The sequence below is a fragment of the Peromyscus leucopus genome, chromosome 12, assembly GCF_004664715.2.
Source record: "Peromyscus leucopus breed LL Stock chromosome 12, UCI_PerLeu_2.1, whole genome shotgun sequence".
NCBI lineage: Eukaryota > Metazoa > Chordata > Mammalia > Rodentia > Cricetidae > Peromyscus > Peromyscus leucopus.
In genome coordinates this window covers 21,903,048-21,922,510 of record NC_051073.1, presented here as the reverse complement: position 1 = coordinate 21,922,510, position 19,463 = coordinate 21,903,048, and the positions used below count along the sequence as shown (strand labels likewise).

Genomic DNA, 19,463 nt, shown 5'->3' with positions numbered 1-19,463 from the left:
AACCCCTTCCTTGCTGGTCTAAAGAGTTGATATCATAGTAATGATAAAAGATTGCAGACCTTGCTCCCTAAGGTGGAGAAATACTATCCACTCAATGCAAAACAAGACATATGAAGACATAGAGCTCATGGAAAGTTACGATTATCCTATCTGGGAGCTAAAGAGATGACTCAGAGGGTAAAAGCACTTCCTCATCTAAAGGACCTGGGTTTGAGTCCCAGTATCCACACAGTGGCTTACAACCACCTGTAACTCCAGTTCCAGATCTAATGCACTCTTTTGCTTCCATAAGCATCCAGCACAGATACATGCATACGTTCAGACATATACCAATACATAAAGTTTTTTTTTTTAAATTATCTTCTTTGTTGCCAGGTAGTGTGATCTTATATGCCATCTACTATATATCTCCTAAGATTAATGAAAAGTTTACAGTGTATATGAGAAATGTCAAGACGTAAAATAAAAGAATTGCATCTCATCTACTTGTTAACAATAAAGTGATTGCAAAAACCAGATACGTTTATTTAAATAGTGGTAAAAGAATAAAAGACAAGAACTGCTGTGGGATATCTTTCTGTATGCTGTGAATATGTGTTGCTCTGATTGGTTGACAAATAAAGCTGTTTGGCCAATGGTGAGGCAGAATAAGGTTATGTGGTACATTCAAACTGGACAGACAGGAAGAGGAAAGGCAGAGGTGGGGGACATACTGCAAGCTGCCACCAGGAGAAGCAAGATGTGAAAGTGCCAGTGAGCCACGAAGCCATGTTACAATGCATAACTTAATAGTAATGGGATGAGTTAAATTATACAAGCTAGCTAGCAAGAAGCAAGAAAGCAATGGGCCGTACAGTTTGGAAGTAATATAAGTCTCTGTGTGTTTACTTGGGTCCCAGCAGCTACAGGACCAGGCATGACACAGGAAAACTTCCAACTACAAATAGCAACCTTAACCATTGGTGAAAATACCAGTACACTGCCAATTACTAAACACTGCTAAGAGAAATGAAAATGATCGAGGGAAACAAAGATATATACCATTGTTCTTCAAATGGACTATAGATTCAGTTGACTGCAAGAATAAATATGATTTTCCTCAGTGTCTCCAACTGGTCCTGCAAATGCCATTATAAAGATTTTTTTTTCTTTTAGTAGGCATAAGTCCTGAGAATGTAAGTGAATGCTTACGTAGGCCAGGCTGTCTAAAAACACTTTGAACATGGAGATGAGAACTGGAGAGGTGACTAGGTAGTTGAGAACATTTAAGGCTCTTGAAGAGAACCTGGGTTTGATTCCCTTGTGAGGCAGCACACAACTGCCTATGACTTGCTTTAGGGCAGTGGTTCTTAACCTCTGAATTACAACCCCTTTAGGGGTCACCTAAGACCAATGGAAATGCAGATATTTACATTACAATTCCTAACAGTAGCAAAATTACAGTTAATGGAATAGCAACAAAAATAATTTTATGGTTGGGGGGGGTCACCACAACATGAGGAACTGGATTAAAGGGTTATAGCATTAGGAAGGGCGAGAGCCACCGCTCTGGAGGATCCAACACCCTTCTCTGGCCTCTGCAGGCGCCTGTGCTCATGTGAACATATCCACACACATACACATGCACAAGAACACAATACGGACATCTTTTAAAAAACTGAAAGTTAACATTCTAAAATCACCCACACCCAAACTTACTCTAAAGCTAATGTGAAACCCACACAGTATGTAGTGCAGGTATAAAGCAAGGTCTACTATACAACAGAACAGAAGCGAGAGACACAAGGATAAATTCCCAGACCCAAGGTTGGCTTCTTTCTGACAAAGGGAGAAAGCACAGTCTTGAAAGAACACGGTCACAAAAGCATGCACATGAGTAAATAAATCCTAACCCTCAGCTTCCACCTAGAAAACTAATGACTGGGGCTGCTGTATGAAGCAACAAAAAGATCAAGACTTCTAGAAGAAGGCATAGGAGAATTTAGGTTAGAGGAGATACGTTATGTAAAGCCGTGGAAGCACAACCTATAAAAACTGAGCAAGTGAGCCTCCCTGAAGTCCCTCAGAGATATCTGTTATCTAAAAAGCCAGCAGCATACCAGAAGAAAACGTTTGCAACTCATATGCACGATAAAGACACTGTGTCCAGCACGTATTAAAAGTCTGAACAATGAGATAATCTACCCAAATAAAAATAAGTCAACTGGATGAGGATTGAAAAGCATTTCAAAGAAGGCTTAGGCCTCACACGACAAGGTGACCATCCCAATTACTCACTAGAAATGTAGATGAAGCGAGAGAGATCTCAGTACAAACACTGGAGAGTACCTATCATTTTTTTTCAATTAAAAAAATAATCAGAAGTCGGATGAGGTGGGGGGTGGTTCTTGTTGTACTAACTCACTCTTTCTACTGGGATAAAATGCCACCAAAAAAAACCCACACTGGGGAGGAAGAGCTTTACTTCATCTTACCCGTTAAGAGTCCACAAACAGGGGACGTCAGGACAGGAACCCAAGGAGTAACTAAGGCAGAGGCAGTGGAGGAGTGCTCCTCACTGGCTTGCTCCTCCTGACTTTCTCAGCTTGCTTCCCAACCAAGTACCACCTATCCAAGGGTGGCACCCCTGCACCGTGGGCTGGGCCCTCCCACACCAATCATCGTCAAAAAAATGCCCTCTGGCTTGGCTACAGGCCAGTCTGGCAGAGGCATTTTTTTTCTCACCTGAAGTTCCCTCTTCTGAGAAGGCACTACCTAGCTTGGGTCAAGTTGAAAAAAAAAAAAAAAAGTGACCAGCACACTCCTACACTCCTGGTGGGAACCTCAGAGTCCTGGCCACATGGGGAATGAGCTGGGCAGTTCCATACAGTCCCATGTACACAAACATTCACAATGTCCCACACGATTATTTAAGCAAGAGAAACCAAAGCCAAGTCCGAAGCTTGTATGCAAATGAGATCAGTATCAAGCCTCTTAGCCAAGACGGTAAGCAAAGCAAACATCCACTGATGAAGGGATAAGTCTAAGGTGGTAACTAAAAACAAAACAACAACAAACCCAAGGCACTAATGGCTAGGGAACAAGGCTCAGAGATTAAAGATAAGTGAGGTTAGGGAGCTCCATAGTAGTACTGCCTTATTCCCGGACGTGGTACAGTAATGAGAGCTGGATTGAGGTAGGAAAAGTAGATTGTCTTCTGGGTAGTGGAGGGACAGTGCTGTAGATGAACAGGGGAACATTGGGGAGACCCCGCTCTTCTAAAAAAAAAAAAAACGATGGTTGCGATGACTGACTTGAAATCATCACACTCAATACCTGTCAGTGTGTGAACTCCGTGGTGTTTCAAGTACAGCGCTAGCTGGAGCGAAGACTTAAGAAAACACACGCTATAATATTTAGCAAACTAAACTGCCTTAAAGGGGAGCTGATTAAAATAAGCCATGCTGTTTTTCTTTATCTAAAGGAAAAAAATTACAATCTAACACACACATAATGTATATTACATTTACTCTTCAGAGAATTCTGATGTAGTCTGAAACTGACGCTTCCTGAACACTTGGGGAGGAGCAGTGTGGGGTTGACGTGGCCTATGGTACAGCAGCTGTGGGAAGGGTTAAACAGTCCTTTAAAATTTAATGGTTGCTACAGCCCCCAGAAATTCTACTTCCAGGTATAGGGAGAAAGGAAATGAAAACTTTGTCCACACAAGAATTCCTTTTATCCCACGGGTGTTATTCATAATAGCAAATAGCTAAAAGCAACCTAAGTGTCCATTGTCCAAACCATAAATAACATCTGTTAAATCTCACCAGTGGAATATTACTCAACCATTAAAAAAAGAACGAGGTACTGCTGCATTCTACAAACATGTCCATTTTATGACACTTACTGAAAACAGTCAACACAACAGCACATTGGTATAAAAAAACAAAAACAAAAAAAACAAACAAGAAACCAGAAACTTACATGAAAACCCTCAACAACAAAACATACCTAAAGAATAAAAGTAAGTTCTAAACACCGTCCACTCTTGTCTCGGAAAGTATGTTGGAGACATTAACAGCAGAAACTAAACAACCCACCTCATCATGAACAGGAAGCCCCAGTGGAAGAAATGGATTCTTCCCAATGCACGCCACACAATGTCCATCTAATTTCCAAAGCCTTTATAAACCGACTCTAACGGACCTGAAACAGCCAATCGCATTACTCCACTGAGCCACAAAGACCACAGAGGGGCCCCGCGCTCTGCCAAACACTGGGAATCGCCGTGAAGCTCTGAAATTTAAGTTGGTGGAGTCAGCGTGCTCTGCGGAAACGGACAAGTGACCTCTGGATAGAGCCATCACATGTGACAGGAGCCGCATCGTAGCTCGTGGCAGAGCAAAGGAGGCAGTCACTCAGTGTCCTGAAACAATTAGTTACCTACTGACTGAGAAAAACAAACTGGATCCCCGAGGTTGTCACAAAACACACATTCCAGAAGAATTAGAGTTTCAAACATGAAGGCAGGAGTCTAATGTTTTACAAACGATACATAAGAGATTATGAACCCTGAGCTGAGCGGTGTTATAGGCTGAGGCGGAAGGATGGGGAATTCAAGGCCATCCACAGCTACATACATAGCAAGTTCAAGGCTAGTTTGGGCTCTTGTCTCAGAGAAAGGGAGAGAGCAAGAGAATGATGTAGAGAGAAAGAGAATATGAACAACCAGGGAAGGCTTCTTAAGACACACAAAGGGCTAACTAAAAAGAATAATGAATCCAATTGCACTAACATTAAAAACATCCATTCATTAATAAATATAATAAAGAAAAACAAAAAATAAACCGTAAAACTCATGGTCAAAAAAAAAAAATAGTACCAACACACATGTGCAAATGTATGTGTGTGTTTCCCACAAAATTCTACTTTAAAAATAAAATGCAGAGAAGGTAGCCTTAACCAATTTTCAATTTCTATGTGAATTATTGAATGAAAAGTTTTAGAAGACATGAATAAGTCTTCCTTTCTTTTCTCCTCTTAAAAAAAAAAAAACCAAAACAACAACAATAACAAAAATTGAAATTATTATTATCTGTAGTGCTGGCACTGAAGGACTTGTGCATGGTGAGCCAGCACTGTACCAACTGACCTATATCCACACCACTCACACACAAACACTTCGTGGAAGACTCTAACAATAGTGAACAGTGATGCCAAGCAGTGTTTAACACCTTGCTAGGAAGCACAGAAAAGCAAATAATACCACAAAAAGATGCCATCTCCCAGAACTCCTCTCTCTCTCTCTCTCTCTCTCTCTCTCTCTCTCTCTCTCTCTCTCTCTCTCTCTCTCTCTCAAAGTTCTTGGGATGTGCTACCATCATCCTTTAAAATAAATTAAAAAAATTTAAAAAAACCCCACTTCTTTAATTAATAAATTGCAACCAGCTTCAAAAAGAAAAACCCTATGTGTTTCCACCAAACTGGGAAATGTTAAGGCCCCTGAGTGTGCCAAGATTTGGCAAGGCCGTAGCCGAATGGCAGTTTCTGCTATAATACTGGAAACATAAACTGGTCTAACGCCTTCTGAAAACACTTTAGCACAGGCTCAAATAACTGAATACTGTTGACGTTTCTCTTTTGGGTAGGCAATCTAGAGTCTTCCCTATGTGAAACCAAAGTTGACTTCGACAATGCTTTGTAACAGCTATCGTGTGTGTGTGTGTGTGTGTGTGTGTGTGTGTGTGTGTGTGTGTGTATACATATGACTGTAAGTGCATCATACGTGCGCATCAATATACCAATACAGAGACGGCTGCTGTGGTCATAATGGACACTGGGTTCCCAGTTGGTGACACTGTTTAAGGAGGTTATGGAACCTTCAGGTGGCGCAGCCTCGCTGGAGGAAGTACATTCCTAGGGCAGGCTTTGAGGATGTATGGGCTCACCTCACTTCCCGAGTGCCCTCCTTCTCCCTCTGTCCTGTGTATGGACGAAAGATGTGATCCGCCAGCTTCCCGCTCCTGCCCCCTGGGGCTGTGTCTTCCTTTGCCACAGTGGACTCTAACCTCGAGAACACCCGCAAGCCTGTGTAAACTCTTTTTGGCTTAGTTGCCTGTGGTCATGGTATGTTATCAGAAAAACAGGAAAGCAACAAATCCAAAACCAAAGTGAAGCAAGCAAACAAAAGCACCCACATATCAACCAACAAGGGAGTGAATGAATTCCCGCAGCGTAATACTATCCAGCTGAGAAAATAAATGGACTAATACAGCAGTATAAATGATTTCCCAAAAAAAACCCACAATGAATTAAAAAGAACAAATCTCAGGAGACTATGTACAAAATACTATGATTTCACAGTACTTAACAAAAGCATAAAATTAAAATACATAGTATTTAAAGATCAAGGAGAAAAAAAATCAGCACTATTAAGAACAAGCTAAGTTATTTACATAAAATTCAGAAGCGATAGTGGTAAGGCAAAGGTGTGGGTAAGGAGAGATGCTAGCTGGCAGAAGCATTGTGCTAACGAGGTTCTCTTTGTAGTAGGTGGCCCGTTCTTGGGATATTGTTTCAATGATGTGTCTCATAATGCAAGCACAGGTGAGGATCCTTCCTTTGAGAATCGGAAACCCAAAATGCTTCACAATCTAAAACTTTTAAAGCCTCGGACACGACATCAAAAAGCTTCCGATTTTGGAGCATTTCATAGTGTTCAGTTGTGAGCACCAGTAAAAATCCAGACAAATATTGGAGAATGATATGGACTCTGAAGTCTGGAGCACAGGGAACAATCAAGTGTACCCCCATTTACAGAGAGCCATAATTAACGCAAAATGAGCAGCTGCGTTTTGGCAAATGGAACTCTACCATGAGAAGAAGCTGCTGGGGTGTGTATCTCAAAAGTTTTCACATAGGCACGCGAACCGCTCGGCCGTAGATTTTTCCTTAATTAAGAAGGAATAATAAATGCAGAGGCGTATATGAGGAGATGCACACACTCAGAAGAACATGAAAGCAGACTTGCAGGTGAAAGCTTACAGCTTTACTAATCTGAGAGTGAGGGTAACACATTCTCATCAGGCACTGAGGTCTCAAAAGCATCCAAGTGCTTACTAGCTTGTGGCTCATGTCAGCGGATCTCATGGGAGACGGTCACAGGAGTCACCCAGTGCTCTTCAGGAGCTCCCAGATCTTCATAGCCTTCTCTCCCCAGTTGATGACACAGGCCATCAGTCATAGATACGGCATGGTGAGCAAAAGGGTCATGAGAAAAGCCTAACTCAACCTTCATAGCGAAGTATTTGCCCAACAAAGAATTCCTTATATTCCTTATAGACTGCTTTTAGCCCCAAAGCAATTAGATCCAATGTTCCCAATGGCATTGCTTCAGGGTTGGGGCCTATCACTCAAGGAAAACTGTTGTAGGAAGCCTATTATTATTTTTAAAAATTTAAATAAAAAAATGATAATAATGTTCTAGATCAAGTTTTCGATTTAAATATTTCCACAGTATCTATCATGTGAAAGGTACTTTGAAATGCTCCGAGCAGGTCATGGAATGTGCACACTGAAGTTTTTAGCTGCTGTCCTTGTCTAGTTCAAATGAGTGCAGTAATCTGACATCTTGACTAACACCTCTTCCGAAAAAAAAAAAGGGAAGAAAAGCCACCCATTTCAACATCCCATGGCGACACAGCACTGATTCACCCTGATAGCTTTCCTTTGCATTGAATTCTAGGTTGACCGTGAACCATACTAGTGTTGTGTGACAAAACTCCCCGGGGAGACACAACACACTCATCAGTTGGTCTAAACCTCTTCCAGACAGCTCGGCTGGTTTCGGCTTCTCCCTGGGTCTACGAGTCTTCTTCGTAGCTTGGCTTGTCTGGAAGAGACTCTTAGCTTTTGCTGCTTACTCTGAGCCTTGGGATGGGGGGTGACCACAGACGTCCACCTATGGCTAAGACATAGGCTACCATGCCCTAGTAACAGTCACATGATCTGAGAAGCCTCACCAGTGGTTATGTGGTGAGGCTGACAACCACAAGCGATCTATGGGTGGAAACACACATTTATCAAAAAAAAAAAAAAAAAAAAGAGTTGTTTTTCCTATTGGGTTCTATGACCTCTCTGGGCACAGGTTTTTATCCTGGCTTGCAGTTCCAGACATGGTGAACTCTTCTTGTAGAACAGGCCTTAAACTCCAGAGAAGGCTATTGGTCTTACCCTTGAGAGCCGAGTCATGATTGCACAAGCGGGCACTTCCTGCCTGGCATGTGGTATTTTAGCACGCAGCGTCCACAGCCGAACGGGAATGTTGGTGACAGTTTTCTACCAGCAGCCTGCATGGCAGCTTCTGACACTATGAAAGCCAGCCTCCGGTGGGAGTTTCCCGGTCAGTCCCAGCCTAACTTCTTCACATCCTGGAGCTCACGGCAAGCGCATGCGCTGTCCTCAGCGATAGGGCTCGCCATTTCATTTTGGCATATAACCACAAGAGTAGCAATAACCGTTGAGGTTTAGGGGGGCTTCAGGGACTTCCCTGACCAACAGTTCACAGGGAGGTAACCCATCCCTGGCACCAAGGTTTTCATTCAATAAACTTATGGCTTCTGGGAGTGTCCTTTTCCACCCAGGTAGGGTACCTCTTGGATTTTTTTTTCTTAATTAGCCCAGTCCCATAGGGTTATGAGGTAGGCGAGCACACCATCATACTTGGTTGCTTCTCCAAAGGCTTTCAAAATCAGGGAAATACCCAGAGGTTATCAATATTACATCATCTATACAACAAAACCTTTTTCCAAAGGATGGGTCGGACAAGACTACGTCCTGAACCTCCATCCCATAACAAATAGTGGGGTTACAAGGATAGCCTTGGCGAAGCACTGTGAGAGTCTGTTGTCATCTGTTCTGAGCAAGTGTCAGGTGACCCCAGGGTCTCACAACTAAGATTATACTAAGGTCAAATACTGCAAGTTCTAATACAGCATAGAAAAGGTATAATCCACTTTCACTAGCTGCTTCCTCCACAGATCAAAGTGGATTGGAGGCACTAACTTAATTAGCTCCCTGGAACCCTCGGTCATTCTCTCTTGAGCCATTACATTTCCAGATCCTGGAGCTCTTCCATGGAGCACCCCCTCCATTTCTCCATGCAGGATGAACTTCAAGGGTGCGACTTAATTGGCTCAGACCTCCTCAGTGCCAAGGCGGGAAGAGGACCCTGCTCTGCCCTGTTGCGCCTGCTGGCTCCCTGGGTCAGAGCGGCCCTGGGTCAGCACAGAGGGCTATCTTGCCTCTGCATTCACCATACTTGGCTGTTAGGGAGCTTCTGGATCGGCAAGCCATCTCCAACCCTAGCATACCCTCTTATTGGAGGGAAATGTAGCTTCCCTTACTCTGGGTGGATACATACCCACCCCTGGAACAGGCTTAATCATTTTCACTCATACCGTTCTGTCATCGCTGTCTTCCATGAATTGTTCCTCAGGCTTCCAAGCCTCCCAGCAGCTCTTAGCACACAGTTTGGCTTTTTGTCATTTTTTTCCACATGAACTCTAGCTCGAAACAAACCGTCACATTTGTCTTCCAGTCATCCAGACAGACCTTTCTCTTGTTTTACCTTTTCCTTATCTCCCCTTGGACGCTCTCTCACTTGACCAACTCTCTTTCCATGTTGGTCTATGTTCCTGAGATCTGTCGAAGCCATTCCTGCTTCATAAAGATCTTGTCCCACCAAGAGACCCAGCGAAGCCGCCAACCCTCAACGCCAGCCTCGAGCTCCCTGCTGGATCCCCTTTTCTTTAATTGCTCTGTCAGCCTTCTTCTGCATGGCTCAGTGCTCCAACACAGCTTCTCTTATTCAAACACAGCTTCTCATAGTCCTGGCTCCTCACTAGCATCTGGCCTTCCTCTACCAGCCTCCGGGCCCCCGCTATTTGTAGGCACCTCAGATGGAAATAACCCAGTACTCCTAACGGATCTAATAAACCAGTCCATCAGGCACTGATTTCCCTCATATTGTCTCAAGATTATACAGCTTTTGTCTTGAGAGAGGATGAAAGGTTATCAATATAATATTATATATATAATATGATATTACTCTGCTTTTCTGCCCCCACAGCAGTCAGGATGATCCCGTCTGCTCCCGTGGCCAACAGCCTCACCAGCTAGACTGTGACAGGCTTTTATTGCTTGTTGAAAAGTCTTCCCCAGCTCCAACAGCCCAAGGGCTGAGTATTTCCTGATGACACTCGTTTCTTACTCTGGGCCATCATAAAGTCCCCCCTCCGAACACTGGACCACAGGTGTCTCCACTTTTTCTACTGAAGGATACGCCTGAGGGGTCTCTTCTATTGTTTTGTTTTATTTATTTATTTATTTTTTTGAACCAGCTGTCTCTTAGATAAAAAGAGGTTTCATCTAATTCACTTGCCAGCTCAGAAGCTACCAAGGAGGATGCTAGCCACATCTCCCTTTCTTACTGCAATTGTCCCTCTACACAAACAAGGTCCGTCGGCTGCCTCCTCAGGGCCATTCCGAACCACACATAACATCCGGCCAGGCAACTTTTGCTACTATTCATTGCTGAGCCCCACCCTTGCGCACTACACCTAAAGACTGCGAATTTTTTTCTCCAAACCTTTAACTGTTTCCCGGGTACCTCCATATTCATGTGGTAGACCCCACTCACCCAGCAGGCATACCACCACATACTACGTAGACAAAGGCTGACCTCCCACAGACACTCCTAATACTGATGGCTTAGCTACTTTCAGGTCTCGCTACACATAGCAAGAACCATGCAACCCCTGTCACGGCAAAAAAGCACATTAACACACACCGTGTAGGAAAAGGAAACTGCCAGAATTTCTTCCATGGATGCTCTCCCCTCAGGCTGCCTGACCTTGGTCGCATGACTTGCTACCCCATAGCCAGCACCATCCACTACTCATTCCTCCCAACTCATCTTTGGTTCTGCCGTGTCCCTGTTCCGGTGCCAATTATGTTGTATGACAAAGCATTCCCTGAGGTGACACAACATGCCGCAGGTCTACTCACTCCAGATAGAGACTGGGATCCCATGACAGAGCAAAGTACAGATACCACCAAAGTTCAACTTGGCGAACCAGTGAGTCTTATCGGGGTTATTTACAGGAGTATATGGGTAAAGGGTTACTTAGAGAAGCAGGAATGACTCAAAGACAAGCTGCTTTACCAAGGTCCACGCCAAGTGACAGCTCACAAAGCTGGGAACCTGGAGCACACTGCACAGCCTGCAGGCAGCTTAACAGGTTGGAGAGTGTCCTTTCTAGGTGCCTTGATGTAAGGTTTTTTTTTTTTTTTTTTTTTTCCAGTGCAAGAGCATCTTGGCAGTCAGGAGCCAAGAATACCACAAAATCAAAACACTTCCAATAAGAGATTTGCTGGGGAGAACAGAATACTGGCTGCCTCTGAATCAGAAGAGACACAACAGAGGTCTGAACAGGGAGAAAGGCTCTTATAGGGTTTTTGGATCATGCGCCATGAGCTTAGTGGGAAAGTATCCTACTATAGGGAAAATTACCTGTTAACCCTGAGTCTGCATCAAGGGTGTAGGGATTTCCAAGTCTCAGAACTCTTTGTCTCCGGCTTGGGGTCAAGTCAAGGTCAGGGTGTTCTTTCCTTAGGCCTGGTCTCAGGGTCAAGTCAGGGTCAGGGTGTTTTTTTCCTGGCCCTTTTATCCTACGCTCAGTTGATCTAAACCTCTTCCAGGAAGCTCAGCTGGCTTCTGTTTCTTTAAGGGTCTCAGAATCTTCTTTGTAGCTTGGCTTGTCTGATGGATTCTCAGCTTTTATGGCTTACTTTGGCAGAAAGGGTCCTAGTGAATCTGGTCAGTTTTAGGGACTTCCTGAAGCTATTCTGAATTGTTTACCTTCTTGCCTAGGGAGCTTCAGGGTAGCACCGAACGTTTCAATCTCAGAGGAAACAGTTAAACAATACCTAGGAAAAGCTGGGTGGGGATTTTATCTGTATATACTTTGGAAGGTTTACCGCATCACATTGCTGAGGAAAAGGATGTAAAAAGAACCCACACTACTGGTTCTGAGCGATATTAAAAAACTACCATGTCTATTACTAGGTTTGTGCCTTCAAAAATGAGGCACTGATTCAAATAAATACATTTAGTATGTGATTTTTAAGACTAGAATAAAATGGGCCCCAGATCTACATTCAACATCCAAATGATTTGACTACTTTAAAGGTACTTTCATTTTTTCACTTATTAAATGGAACACAGACTACTCACTGCCCTATAAAGCTTCTTTCTTTCTTGTTTACATTGGATTTTTTTGTAAGTGCGTACAGTAGGTTTATTTATGGTTTTACACTGCTGTGAAAATGATCCATTAAGATGCTATATCGGGTCACTCTGCTGCTGCAAACTGTCTAACAGCTTCCTTTCCCTCCCAGCTCATCCCCTGTGACTCCTCCCCACTCACCCACAGAGGCCACGTGACCCCTGACAGCAATGCTCCCACCCAAAGAACTGTTTCCACCTTCCGAGTCTCAGCCTTCATGTGGGCGAGACCTTTGGGAACACAACCCGACCTTACACTTGCCGTCCTCCAGGTCTTCCGTGCCGCATCCTCTGCTTCAATTTCTACTTAGCATTTAAGAAGACACCATGAGGTTGAAGGACTTTATCTGTCTCACCAACCCCAAGCACGCTCTGGGAAAGCAGCAAAGCTTTTCACTTTGGAGTTCTCTATCCTCACAGGCTAAAAGAACTAGAATCAAGTGTCATTGCCTAAACATGATGGCATTTTGGGATCACACAAGACAGATTCTGGAAATCAACCAAACTGCAGGCTCCACTGTGAAACACTGGTGTCCCTCCCCGACTAGCTGGCCAAAATCGGGTACCTTCTCTCAGGAGGTGAATCCAATTAAGTCCAACTATGTCGAGCTACCTGTGATTGACAAGTAATGTTTTCTCTGATCGTAAAGGTCATAGTATGAGTAGATAATGAGACTTTGCCCCTTGAGTTTACTGGGAATTGTTTTCTCATTCTTAAATAACAAGCAAACAGCATAGGCGAATGGGCATCCTGAATGATGATGAGCTTCGCAGCTGAGACAGTCAACATGGCAGTTATCAAGAGGGAAAGCACCAGGCTCCATCGTCCTGGAAACTAACTGCCCACAGTTTCCATGTGTGGGGTGAGGACCACTCACTACCGCAGCTGCTTCTAAGAAGGACGTCAACAGCCTGCATCATAGTTAGCACAGAAACATTTGTCAATTATGCAGGTTCCTACAATGTGCTAGATCAAATTAAAAAGTAGATACATGCATCTGATGGACGTGGGCTTTTAAATTAACTTTTGTTACGATCCATGCCAACAGAACATGACCCAAGACAAGGAAAGCAAGACATTTATTAACATGAATCCATTTTCTTATCGTACTATTATGAACGTCCCTATGATGTTCATGGTCCTAAGAACAGAAAATTAGCTGAGCATGGCAGTGCATGCCTTTAATCCCAGCACTCGGGAGGCTGTGAGTTCAAGGCCAGCCTGGACTATATATAGCAAGTACTAGGGCAGCCAAGGCTACGTAGTGAAACCTTATATCAAAAAGTAAAAAACAAACAAAGAACTGAAAACAAATATGACCAGAGCAGAGGCCATCCACATGTATTATTTAACATAACAAAATCATGCTCAAATTGCTATGTGTCTAAAACAGTCTGCAGAATGGTAAATGTTCATCCAAAGGAGAGGAAAGGAGAGGAAAGGGGAACGTCGTGTGGTAAGAACATAGGAGGGAAGGGTCTCAAGGCCAAATATACGAAAGTGATGACGAATTAAACAAAGCTAAAAGAGACCACTATGTTCTCCGTGTGTGTGCACACTCCTTAGAAGGCAATTGGAGGGCATTGCCCTTCACCACACATGCCACCCTTCACCCCAAAGAAATCCTGGACTGGATACGTGGTGGGGAGAGTGAGTAATGTCAGGTGCAGTCAAAAAGCCCTTTGATTCTTAATTCAAAGCCAAACCTTTAGTTGGCTACAAAGCCCAAACTTCATCAAGCCCACACTTCATTGGTTTAAACTGAGGTTTAACAGGTCTCAATACAATAACATAAGCATCACAATGTAAGAAAAATCTTACAAATTTATATAATTCTTATGCTAGGAAAAGAAATTACTCTAGACATAATCGAATCAAAATAGGCGATGCTAAAAAAAGATTTACTATAGGTTCAACTTAACCCTACATTTATGGTATCTATAAATTAGTTAATAACATTTTACTAGCATTTATTTTTAATAAATATTTGATTACATTTTATAGTTATTGGATGCTATTTTATTTATGTATTTGTGTGTGTGTGAGAGCAGGTGGGTATGTATGTGGAGGTCACAAGCGTCAGTTTTCTTGTTCCATAATGTGGTCCCAGGGATGGAACTCAGGTCATTCACCTCTATGGCAAGTTCATTTGCCTGCTGAGTCATCTCACTGGCTCTAGGCTGTCATTTTAAAAAAAAATATTTGGTTAATTATGGCACAGGGAAAAATATTTAAGGCCAATATTTAAAGCAGATGTTTCCATCAATATTTTCTCATTGTATTCTCTGGTAGCAAACAAACACACAGGAGATAATTCTGTAGAGCACCTTTTAAAACAGTCACTGACTCCATTTAAGAAAGCAGACTGAGCAAGCCCTGGGGAGCAAGCCAGAAAGCAGCACTCCTCCATGGCTTCTGCATCAGCTCCTGCCTCCAGGTTCCTGTGCTGCTTGAGTTCCTGTCCTGACTTCCTTCGATGAGATGACATGGAAGTATAGGCCAAATCAACCCTTTCCTCCCCAGGTTGCTTCGGTCACAGAGTTTCATCGCAGCGATAGAAACCCTAACCAGGACAGGATCAGTCATTTGCCAACAGTCAGACACAGCCTCATTTAACTGTAAAGTAGACAGTAACCAAGGCTCAGCAAATCTGAGGAACTTGTGGGTAAGAGGTAGAGCTAGGCTTTGAACTTGAGCCAGTTTGGTTTTGTAATGCAAGTCACACAGACTCCACAAATAAGCCCCCTCTATTGTCCCCCCCCAAACAGCCTGGTCAGCCAGTCTCCCACTTAATCATTTCATCAGAGACTGACGACCTACTCACAAACCAATGTATTCTGTACCAAGAACTGTGCCACAGACACCAATATATACACCCAAGTCCTTGAAGAGCCAGACTGAACCAGGGAAAACACACACTCTGGAGTTTCCTTACTGGGATAAAGTTGGTTAAAAGTTTTGCAGGAAAATCTCCAAGACTTTTTATAAGTATGAAAAAAGAAAAGAAAAAAAAAATCCTGAAAAAAAAATGTTGATATTTTAAAATACATCTTGACCCAGTAAGAACTAGAGGCCTTTCTTTTTGTTGCAGTCAGCAAAACTATAACCCTATAAGAATGCAAACAGTAGTTCGGGACATGTGTTTTGAAGCGGCTCCATGTGAGGTAAGCCAACTTCCCAACTCACCCTTTACACGGAAAGACGTCTTTTAACCTGGATATGTCAGAAGAAATCACTTTGAAAACCTGCAACCTACCATGAGAGGCAAATCAAATCCAGATGTGATTTTACTAATTATTTACCTGGAAACCATTTCCTGAGAGGAAAAACGAAAATCCTCTTTGTTTCCAACATAGCGCTTTCGTTTTACACCTCGAACTCAAAAGACTGCCATTTCTAGCTCCGTGCAATCGAGATGCTTGCGGAAATGAAAGGAGGGTTGGTTTACACCCTGCACACACAATGAGCAAGCGGTCCTCAGGACGGCTGAGCAACCAGGAACTGTCAGCGGCAGGCAGACCCTGACAGGTTCAAACTCGAAAGGAATTAAAAAGCACGGAGCAGGTGGGGTTGGGACAACCCTTGAAAGTACGAGAAAAGAAAGGGAAGCTGACGTGTGGAATGACACGTCCTAATTTAGAAGGATGCGCAACTGAGTCACAAGGATTGCCTAAAATGTCAAGTTACCAACAGTACTCAACGTGTTTCTCTCTTTCTCTAACAGTACTCTGAAGACAAAACACTCTGTTTCCTTGTTCATTTCTCACAGTGGTCCAGTGATGTAGTCTCAGTTTACATATCAGGAAACTTAAGAACCGGTCAGTGAAGAGGCTATATAAAGTTAATGAAACTCTTAGGCCCTTAAGGCCAGCATCCGCCATGCAAATAAATTAAATGTGGCTGTGATGTGGTTACCCCACATGTCTACACAGGTCAAAGAGAAATACTGTGGATGCCCCACCCCTATATATAAGGGTTTTGCATCTGTGGATTTAGACAAATTGGATGGAAAATATTTAGTGGGGGGTAGCCTATTCTCCTGAGAATGTACAGATTGTTCTGACCCCTGATACAGTTTAGAGAGTAATGACATTATTATAATAATATATAATATTAATTATGGCATAATAATAACTGTGACATTCTTCTCTACACTGTATCATGCACAACTATTTACCCGCCATTTATATTGTATTGGGTATATTATAGGGGTGATGTAAAATATAGTAAGAATGAAGTGGGTTCTGTGCAAATGCTACAGCACTTTATAAAAGATGTGAGCATCTGTGGATTTTCATGTAAGATCCTAGAACAGACCAGAGGTTCCCTTCCTGTGAATTCAGTTTTCTACACTCAACTCTATATCTATTAGTTGGGAAAGTCGAGATACAGGATTCCTAAGTCTCAAACCACACACAGCTGAAGAACACAATGAACTCCCAGTCTCTTTCCACAAGGTGAAAATCCCTTTGTCCAGCATATCCACTTTGTATATGCTACCCACCCGCTGGTCAGGAAACCATTTGCTATTAGAGTCACCGTCAGGGTATCACATTATTTACCTAATAATGGTCCTTTGTGCGTCAAAGGAACCATAAAGTCCTTCCTTTAGTAAAAAAGTAAGAGTTATTTACTTAAAAAGAAAACAACGCATATTGAGGTTGCTATAGTGGTGTTGGGGAAGAACACATCTACCTGTGAAACTGTGAAAAAAAAAATTAGTTAGTTTTGCTTTAACACTTTATACTGCAAAAGTCATGGGTACCTGGAATGCTTAATTAAGAGAAAGGGCACTGTACTGGTGCATGTACAGGGGAAGCCAGTACACAGAATCAGAACTAACGTTCAGTGATTCACTGGGCTGGGGTACAGCCACCGCAGAACCAGGGGATTGTGTTTGTTCCATATCATTCCGGCATAAAAGTGAAGCTCGAATGATAACCACCGTTTGACATCAAAGTGACCAGGATGACAAGAGGCCGTGCTAGTAAAATGGCTAGAAGGACAAGGAAGGGACGTCCTGTGCTCACCAGATGGAATTTCAGTCATACGTGACTTCCAACAAGTGCCAGAAGGCTGCTTTGCACACTGCCTAGAAGAAACTTGGACACACGCGCAGAGCGTGACGCCTGAGACACACACTTCCACAGAGCTCCCGAGGAAGGATGGCTCCCTCACGGGATAAAGTTATGCTTCGGTGAAGGAACGTCTTGGAAGTGAGCAGTTTTTTAAAAGGAGCCTCATGTATTGTGTCTTCAAAGAAAGTACTTCAAAACAATTCCTATTTTGAATTTATAAAAGGGGTTGTCCACTTAATACTTCAATTCAACGCTGAGTTTCTCTTTAATGGTGGCATCCAGTTCAATGCTCATCATACACTCTTCTTCTGAGATAATGATACATTTTTCATAAATGAGGAACAATTTCATAAAAGTGGAACAATTCTCTTTATCATTACACTTGAATGCTTCTCTCTTTAAGTGTGTAATTATCATAGTTATTTCTTATCTTTGGCTAATAAAAATGATTCCAAACTCCTTAAAACTCCAAGATTTCTGAGCACATAATTTTTCCCAAAAAATAGTAAAAAATCTAAGAATTTTTCAGAGCAAAACATCTCAAAATGAAGATTTCCTATATTCTGGGAAACAAAGCAATATTCACCCTGTCCTCAGTATTCATACTGCTTGGGAACTGATTAAGATAATTTCTAAAACCGGTATTTGCTGTTTCACATGAGTGTAGACCATGAATATTCAGTTAGTGATCACACAGTTTAGCGGCTCATTATTCACTGTAACCTTAACAGATACATTATATTATCAATTATATTAATGTAGTCTTCCATGATCTATTGCTATTTCAAGCAAGAGAGCTAGCAATGTTGTTTAAAGGAGAACATTTAAGTGTCTCCTTTAAAACAGAAGAAGTAGGAGACAGGTCGTTAAGAAGGAAAGCTTTTCATTGGGGTTTGGCTGCCATTGAAGTGGTCCCCAGGAAGATTCATTCGTTCAAGGTTTGTTCCAGCTGTTGGGGCTTTTGAGAGGGGACTGGATCATAAGGGTATTAACTTCATCAACGGATTCAACCTCTGATGGATTCACAACTGAATGTGATTAAGAGGATGGGCCTGGTTAGAAGAAGCAGGTTGCGACAGCTACGGCTTCCTCGGAGGGTGTATCTTGTTGCTATTCCCATCCCCCCCTACCCAACCCCCACCTCACACCTGCTCCCTATCCATAATGATGCCAGTGGTTTTGCTCCAACCCATCTTAGCCATCATAACCTACTGCATCACACCTCACAACAAGCCAAGAAATAATGGGCCGGATGGGATGGAAGTTTATCAACAGATCAAAGTCAAAGAAAATAACAGAATAAAACATAATAGTCTCATATTCCTATCGCTGAAAGGCTTGACTATAAGTAATTTCTTTTCAAAATGGATCAATGAGACAAAGCACAATACCTTTTGGAGGTGCTTCTCCCAAATGTTTAAAATAATGGGTCCTGAGAACAGACTTCTGCAATAGCTCGCAATCCACACGCTCCTGAAAGAAAGAGAGATAGATATGTGTTACTTTGAATGCCTGTAATGATTTCAATAATGTGTTTGAAAATGGGGTATGAACTATGGCCTAAAATAAGCTGTCTCAGAAAAGCAACAAATAAGTGTGCTGTGGGGGATTCTCACGCACGCACGCCACGTTTTCCTTGAGTGCGGCTGCTGACCACATCTAATTCAACTACCTGCCTTATAGAATTACTTGCAAAAAGACACGACCGTCTTCACCCTAACAGCAGACTGTCCCCTGCTCTCCAGGGTGTGAGAAGTTAATGCTGAGGATACAGAGGAATTGCGGCCATGGGAGGATTTCTGGGAGAAAGCACATGGGCAGTTTTTGACATTCATTGAGGAGTTTGAAACACCTCTCCCAGCAGGAACAGGAAGTTCAACTCAAATTAGATCCATCCTCAATGTTGAAGACAGCGACAAAGAGAGGGTTGCAGGTGTGGCCAACCTTTTGAGATCCCAGCTCAACAAGGTCAAGTTCAAGAACTGCACAACTGGGTCTCCCTCCCTCCCTCCTCCCCTCCCTCCCTCCCCCTCCCTCCCCACCCACTCGCCTTTCT

At 42.8% G+C, this 19,463-nt stretch overlaps 1 protein-coding gene across 2 annotated transcripts in view; it reads right to left on the bottom strand.

Moving 5' to 3' along the window:
* Nucleotides 1-19,463, bottom strand: part of Nrip1 (nuclear receptor interacting protein 1) — an 89,086-nt gene that overhangs the window by 48,995 nt on the left and 20,628 nt on the right. For both annotated transcript variants that reach the window (XM_028874779.2, XM_028874778.2), the window contains exon 2: nucleotides 18,799-18,880. The gene's annotated coding sequence lies outside the window, so the exon portion shown is untranslated. The remainder of the gene's footprint in view (nucleotides 1-18,798; nucleotides 18,881-19,463) is intronic.